We start from the raw sequence: 7,832 nt of genomic DNA, 5'->3' as shown, positions 1-7,832 counted from the left end.
TAATTCTTAACATTCTATATCCATGTATATTTCTCTCCCCCTTTTGGCATCTATCAAAAAGGTTGGGGAATAAAAATTGAAGTAAAAATGTAGTGAGTAGTAGCATGAGTATACTTCACATAGAAATCATGTGGTTGATCAATGAATTCATATATCAAACATGCAAGTTTGCATTTAACATCAAGGAACATAACATGTATGACGATCAAAAATAATTTTAGTCAATATTGCAATCAAGATATGAATAATGATAACAAAAGCAATATGACATAACTATATGCAAACATATGCAAGCATTTTAACACACTTGAAAATCTTTCAATGAGTATATTCTTCTCATTTAAAAAACATGAGTTGACTTCAGTTTTAAGAAAAGAATATTTTCTAAAACCTCCCTCTGAATATTATGAAATTAATATCCTTTAATGATTCAAAGTTCCATAAAACAAGTAAGATGCTTATTTGCTCTTTATCCTCTTTCACAAGAGGCAACATTTTGATTTGAACATGATCATACTTGTTATAAATAGATCAATTTTTCATTTTTAAAACTAGAGAGAATGAGCACATACAAGGAAGCGAAATAAGATGAATCATGTCAAATATAATTTCTGTCTTTACAAAATATTCTTATGCTAATAATGTTTGTACTTTTCAAGACAATTTTTTTAAAATGGATAAAAAATATGCCAAGAGATTTGCTCACATTAAAAAAAATTGTTTTGTTACAACATTTTTGCAACCACACAAATTAACAATAAGGCACATGTTCAAGGTTACTTTCATTTGTAAATGTGTATGAGATTTTTGATTGTTGTTATTTCTATCTATGATGCTTAAAATATATTTAAACACTTGAGATCAATTTTTACAAAAGAAATAAGCAACAAATAAGACTTATTTGCAAAGACATATATTAACATGCCTTAAAATGCTCAAATATCTATTTTTGACTTCATGCCATAGTCTTTTTGGATTAGTTTTGAGTTTTAAAGCAACAAGAGACAAAAATCATTTTCATGAAGACCAAAATATATTCTCTTGTTGAAATCCTTCAAAAATAAATCTTAAACAAGGATATATATTTAAAATATGTTGAAGAAAGATAGAAATTAGACATATTCATGTACAAGTAATGTCAAAGAGTGATGTAATGAATTTAAACATTAAAGTCACACTTGCATAAAAAATTGTATGCATTATTAATTTAAAGAGCACCCAATCAATCACATAATATCATTAAAAAAAAATATTCATTCTTATCATGATGCAAATATCATAAGAATTGATATTAAGTGTACCTCCTTTAGTGATCTTGTTCAATGACGAGTTCTTTAATTGTTATTAGTTCTTCCAGGTTCATCAAGATGTAGATGCATATTAATTAAACTAGGCATGACAATAGCCTCACCATAGATAAGCACTTGTTGCACATAATTATCTTGTTTTCCATATCCTCCACAATAGACATAATTCTTGGATGATTGTTCAAAGGCATGTCAACCATTGTAGTTATACCTCCAACAACAGTTTTGGTATCAATAATAAATCCCTCCAAATTAGTTCTTTCAATAATTTGATCACGATGAGATGTTTATGAGGAAAAGTAAGTAGTGAGGTAGGTGTAGGAGTGCCAAAAGCAAATGGTTCCAACTCATTTTAGAACTTGTTGATGTTCTTCAACCATATCATTATGATAGAAAGCATTAGTTTTGATTCGATGAAACATATAAACTGTCAAGAACATTCTGCTTTTATTGAGAATGTTCTGCTCTTGTGGAGAATGTTATGCTCTTGTGGAGAATATTATGCTCTTGTGGAGAACTGTCAAGAATATAGTTTGGGCTTTACGATTTTATATTCTATAATATTTATACAATGTAGAGTATTCAGAAAATATACTTTGATGACATTTTAAAACAAATTTGCCCATGCTTTCTTTATAATGCAAAAGATAGTAAAGACATTCAAAAATGTTAAAGTATGTATGTCTTTTTTTCTTTTTTTTTTCAAAAATTCATATGAAGGCATGTTAAAAATATTTTCTAATAGAGCCAAGATTAAAAAAATGGAAAATAAATTTTATGCCTTCTCCCCAAAAATATTTTTCAACACTAGGAGAAGTGTGAAACGAATATTGTTTATCAATCTCGTTTTCCTAGGAAAGAATCTACTGTGACTATCCAAATGGTTCTTCCTCCTCAATATCTCTTTTGATAGAAATAACTGTATTTTTGTGAGAGGAAAAATAAAAACAACATCTATGACACTGTATCTATGTTTTAGCCATATGTTATTGACCAAATTGAAAATAAAAGGATTAGTGAACAAAATTAAAAGGTTAGGCCAACTAAGTGAATCACAATTCAAAAAAAGCATCACAATTTGAGTTCTTTTTAGCAATCTTATACACCATGTGTGACACTTTTAAAATTAATCAACTACTCTTCGTTAGCCATAGATAATTTCCTAAGACCTATCTTGTACTCCAAAACTGGGCACCTTTGATGCACTTAATTGTCTCAACTATCTAGATGAATTTATGTACAAGTGTATAAGCATATATTGAAGATTACTACACGTGTTGATTTCACATCTAATAAGAGGTATGGTATAGAAAAATCATTTATCAGTTTCAACAATCATTAATTGATTGGCTGGTTCCATTCAAATTATGGATCAAATGAGTCACCAATTAGACATAAACAAATAGCCATTTCTTGTAATTAATTTTTTTAAAACAACTTCATATTGTTTGGAAAGTTATTTGACAAGCAAATCATGTGAAATATCATTTTCATCAAGGAATGATTTGAAGAAAGATGTTTCAAATTTCCCTTAGTCATTTCTTATAGAAATGACATTTCTTTTTAACACTCATAAAAACATGATTTGGTTGAAGATGATATTGCAGTAGCTACAGTTTCAAAAGCTGACTTTTCAACTACTTCATGATGAAGAAACAAACAATGATCTGAAGTTGTTTGATAAAACAAACTCGAATGGAGAACGTTCTCCGTTATGACCAGAATGATCTGTTTTCAGTTTTTAATGATTTTGAGTTGAAAATTCATCTAAGTATAAAACATAAGGATTTTTCTTTAAACTGTAACATAGGGTTGTTTGTCTTACCTCAACCATGTGGGGTTTTAAAAAATAACTTTGAAACCAATTTTATAAAATTATTTTTCATATATCAAACATCCTTAATCTATACAAAATTATTTCAACTAATGATACATGTACCTTTGATTTGTTAATGTTTCCAAAGGTTATAGATCCCCCAAATATTTGTAATCAGATGAGGCACCATACTTTGCCATTTATGAGTATTAAGCATGCCTTGTTCATGTATCAATGTTCTTTCTTGATTGTTGGATGATGTTCTTGCATCACAAGTTAGTAATGATTTTGGTACCCATATTTGTTTAGGTCCTTGATGGTTAGTATACCTTCTTCTAGAAGGTTTTTTTTCTTATGATAACAATTTGATTCAACTTATTTTTAATTCTTTGAGAAAGTTCTAATATGAGACAAGAACGTTCTTCACATGAATGAAAAAATGAAGAATGTTCTTCGTTTATTGGAAATCCTTTTTCTTTGAATTATTTATGCCTTTTTTTTTTTTGTAAAAACATATGGTATCAAGATGTCAAATTTTGTTATAGTAAGAGCATCTTATATTACCTTTGTCATCCTTCTTTTTTGACACAAAAAAGTTTTCACAAAGGTTTTCATTTTGAGAAGTTTTGAAATGTAAATCATCTTTGTCAAATATCCCTTCTTCAGATATCATGTTCTTTTGGATTAACCTTGATCTATTACAATCTTTACCTTTCAATCTAGAAAGAATTTTTACAATCACCTTTCAGCCTTGAAAGGATTTTTACAAACACACTCAATCTAACATAAAAGATAGACTTGAGTTACAAATGATGTGTATGATAAAAATGTTTGGGATCTTGAAACTTCTCAACACTTGTTTGAGATAAATCAAAGGCAAACTCAGTAAATAATGATCCAAAGATATAGTAAGAGAGCTCGAGTTTGCTTGAAAAGTTTTTTGACTTGTTAGTTAAACAAGTTTTGGTAGATTTGTAAATTGAACTCTTGCCTTCATCTTCCAATTGATCTTCAATTTATAGACGATAAAAGGATTTGAATATTCAATTTAAAATGAATATAGTCTTTGGGCACACTTCCCAAGTGTTAGATATATTTTAAAGCAATTAAACATGTGGTTATTTGCTGTCAAGAACATTCTTAACAATCAGAGAACGTTCTTGCTTTTGGGCTTGATGGAAAACGTGAGCGCGTGAGTGAGCTGTCAAATGTCAGTTTTGATATTGTTTTCATGTCAGAATTATGCATAACTTTCAGCATAATATTGTAAGTACAATGTACTCGTGTCCTTGCTCATAACTCATCAATTTGGAGATCAATCTTGAGGATGTTTTTCTCATTTGTGCATTCAGCTCGAGTTCTGGGTTTCACCATTGATTTGAGTAGTCTCGATACTCTTTAAAATATGGTTTAGACTATTGAAATTTTTTTTTTAATTATGCCTTTTAAAGGAGCATAACCAAAATGTTCTTTTGTAAAACAAGAACATTATTTGTTTTTTGTTTTGTATGTGTTTTGGATTTTGACAATTGTTGTGTGTATGTTTTTTGTCTCAGAAACATGATGTGCTTTCTTCAAAAAGTTGCAGTTGTAGTGTCCTTATTGTCATGATTGTCCTTGTTCATAGCTTATCAACTTAGGGGATTAGTCTGGCTTTTAATTCTTGATGCACCGCTTTTCTTTTTGATGATCTTATGGAAGGAATCTGTCCAAAATGATCTTGAGTATATAATTATGTTCCTTTGTAATGAATACTGATGATTTGAAATGTTGATTGATGTATTTTCATAACCAAATTGATCTTGAATTAAATAAGACTTTGTTCTTTGTAAACCAGAACGTTCTTGGATTAATGCTGTCAAAACCAAAACATTCTTCATTTTTCAGAATGCCGTCAAGAATGTTCTTTGTTTTTCTGTTTAATAACTAGAACATTATTCGTTTCTCTGATTTGATCTTGTTTCTTTTAAATGATCTTGCTTCTGATTTATAGCATAGTGTGATCATTGATTGTTGTATTAATGTATTTGACTATCTTCTTCACGAAGATGCTATCTTGAAGATGTAATAATCATTCTCTTGAGTGATTGATATATGATACATATCTTTTGAGATTATTTCATTATTGAGTGAATACTTATACACTTTGATGAGGTGATTGGCTTCTTGCATGTTCACTTTATGCACACCACAAGAGATTTTCCACTATTTCTAGAATAAGTACAAGTCCCACCCTAGGACCTTTGTTACAAACTCCTAACAATCACCCTAAGATAGCACACCATTATCTTAGTTTACAAAACTTGAAGAAAGAACACCACTTTCCTCAATTTACAACACTTGAATGGTTTAGCAATATTGATTTTGACTTAGATCAATATGATATAACAGTTGGTGTAAAATGATAACAATCCAATATAATTTCAAGTACACTAGATAACTTTTCTCATTGATATGAAAATGCAAAATCTGTACTTGAAATATAAAAGTGAAACTTTGAAAAACTCAAAACATTTTAGAAAGTTTGTTCAAGGTTTGGTTGTAGGATTGGTTTTGTTTGATCTGAATTTATGGTGTATTTATACTCCATAAACATCTCTACAAATTCGTGGCCATTGATCCAAGAGGTTTGATGAAGAAATGCAATGATCCGGAACCATTTCAGAATTGAAAAATTGCATTGTTTCCAGGTGTATTCGACTACAGCTTGTGTGTAGCCGAATACACATCCTTGTAACGTTCAGTTTTATTTGAATTTTGAAGCTTGTATTCGAATAAACATTCTTGTATTCGAATACAGATGTTTAAAGATGTTCAGTTTTAGCTACTGACTTGTCTGTATTCGACTACAACATGTTGTATTCAAATACAACACTATATTTTGCCAAGAATATTATTTTCAAACATTATTTATATTATTTTTACTTTTTGAAAATCCTTTTGATGCATATGCTAAAATGAAATGTTCTCATGTGCATTTGAAATATACGAATATTAAATTGCATCATGTACCTTTACATTATAAAACTTCTAGCATATTTGACCATAGTTTTCTTTGATGTTTGACTTCTTTTTGAGCTTGCAACTTGATCACTTTCCTTGGTCTTTGTCTTCATCAAAAACATGTATTTTACATTCTCCCCCTTTTTGATAATGACAAAACCTTGTTGTTGAGACTTCAAAGTGTTTGATCATTTTAATCTTTCTCCCCCGTAATACATGTTTACTCCCCCTTTGAGCTTAAGTTCATGCTGTAACACCCTGATTTTTAACAGCGCGAGTGTATTTTTTTTCAAACAAATTCATAAAAACAAAGAAATAATGAAGGCAATACTTTTGGATAAATATTTAAGTCGTAACACAACGACAAACCAGTCAACAGAATTTACAAGTAGCGGAATAGTTTTTGAAATACGAATCCAAATTATTTACACTTCAAAAAGTGGTACAAGGACCCCATCATAACAAAATGTCAAACAGACGATATTAGTATAGGTACAGTCTTCCAAATTAAAATAAGCACAACCCAAAAAGAAAGACGTCTAGTCCCTATACATCAACCTAATCTGATCATTCTACCAACAAACTATACATCGTGGATGATCTTCACGCGCACCGCAAGATCCTCCACACACAGCTCCAATCAGATGTGTCCAACTACCTTCCCATCTATAGGGTACTAACCGGTAGGATGGTCCTAGTTCTCATCTGAGGGCAAAAACCCAGATTTCCACAATAGTTGTAAAGGATCACCAACCGAAATTAACAATTAACACATAACATTTAAGTTTTTAAATACACAAAATAATCTTTCAACTTAGCATGCACCTTAAAAGGGTTTCCATATGCCAAACATTCATAAACAAGGTTGAAAAATGAAGTTTTTAACAAAACAACATTGTTGTATTCGAATACAACATCTCTGTATTCGAAAACAAGGCTGTTTCAGCATTCAGCAGCAAAAACAACATGTCTGTATTCGAATACAGCCTTCTGTATTCGACTACACAACAAGTCAGTAGCAAAACAGCATGTCTGTATTCGAATACAACCTTCTATATTCGAATACACATCAGACAACAACAAAAAAACAGCAAAATTCAGCTTTTAAAAGGGTTTTGAAATCAATCAACACTTACTCACAAATCCAAACAACCACACTTAGTAATTATAGCACAATCACCATGACGACTTGAGTTTCGAAAAGGTTTTGCAATCGATCACACTTACACACAACTTAAAAACATTTACACTTAGGAATTATAGCACAATCACTACGACAACTTGAGTTTCGAAATGGTTTTGCAATCAATCACACTTACACACAATTCGACAACATCCACACTTGGCAATTATAACACAATCACCATAACAACTTGAGTTCAAACACTCAATTATAATCTTGAATCAAACACGACTCGCATGCCAAGCACCCTAATGCAATGCGTATATGCCAAAATGCATGGAATCGGAATTCCAAACCAAAACCCTCCTCGAAGGGCCGTAAATCATAATTGTACCGCCTATCACAGGCCGAAGTACTAAATTACCGAGGTGCCACCTATCACGGGTCAACACGATTTACTAAAAACGTAAATCTTAAATGTACCGCCTATCACAGGCCGAAGTACTATTTACCGAGGTGCCACCTATCACGGGTCAGCACAATTTACCAAAAATGTGTAGTCTATCGCAGACCTTACACGACG

Source organism: Cicer arietinum, chromosome 3 (assembly GCF_000331145.2).
Source record: "Cicer arietinum cultivar CDC Frontier isolate Library 1 chromosome 3, Cicar.CDCFrontier_v2.0, whole genome shotgun sequence".
In the NCBI taxonomy this organism is placed as follows: domain Eukaryota; kingdom Viridiplantae; phylum Streptophyta; class Magnoliopsida; order Fabales; family Fabaceae; genus Cicer; species Cicer arietinum.
Note: the sequence above shows the minus strand (reverse complement) of the source record.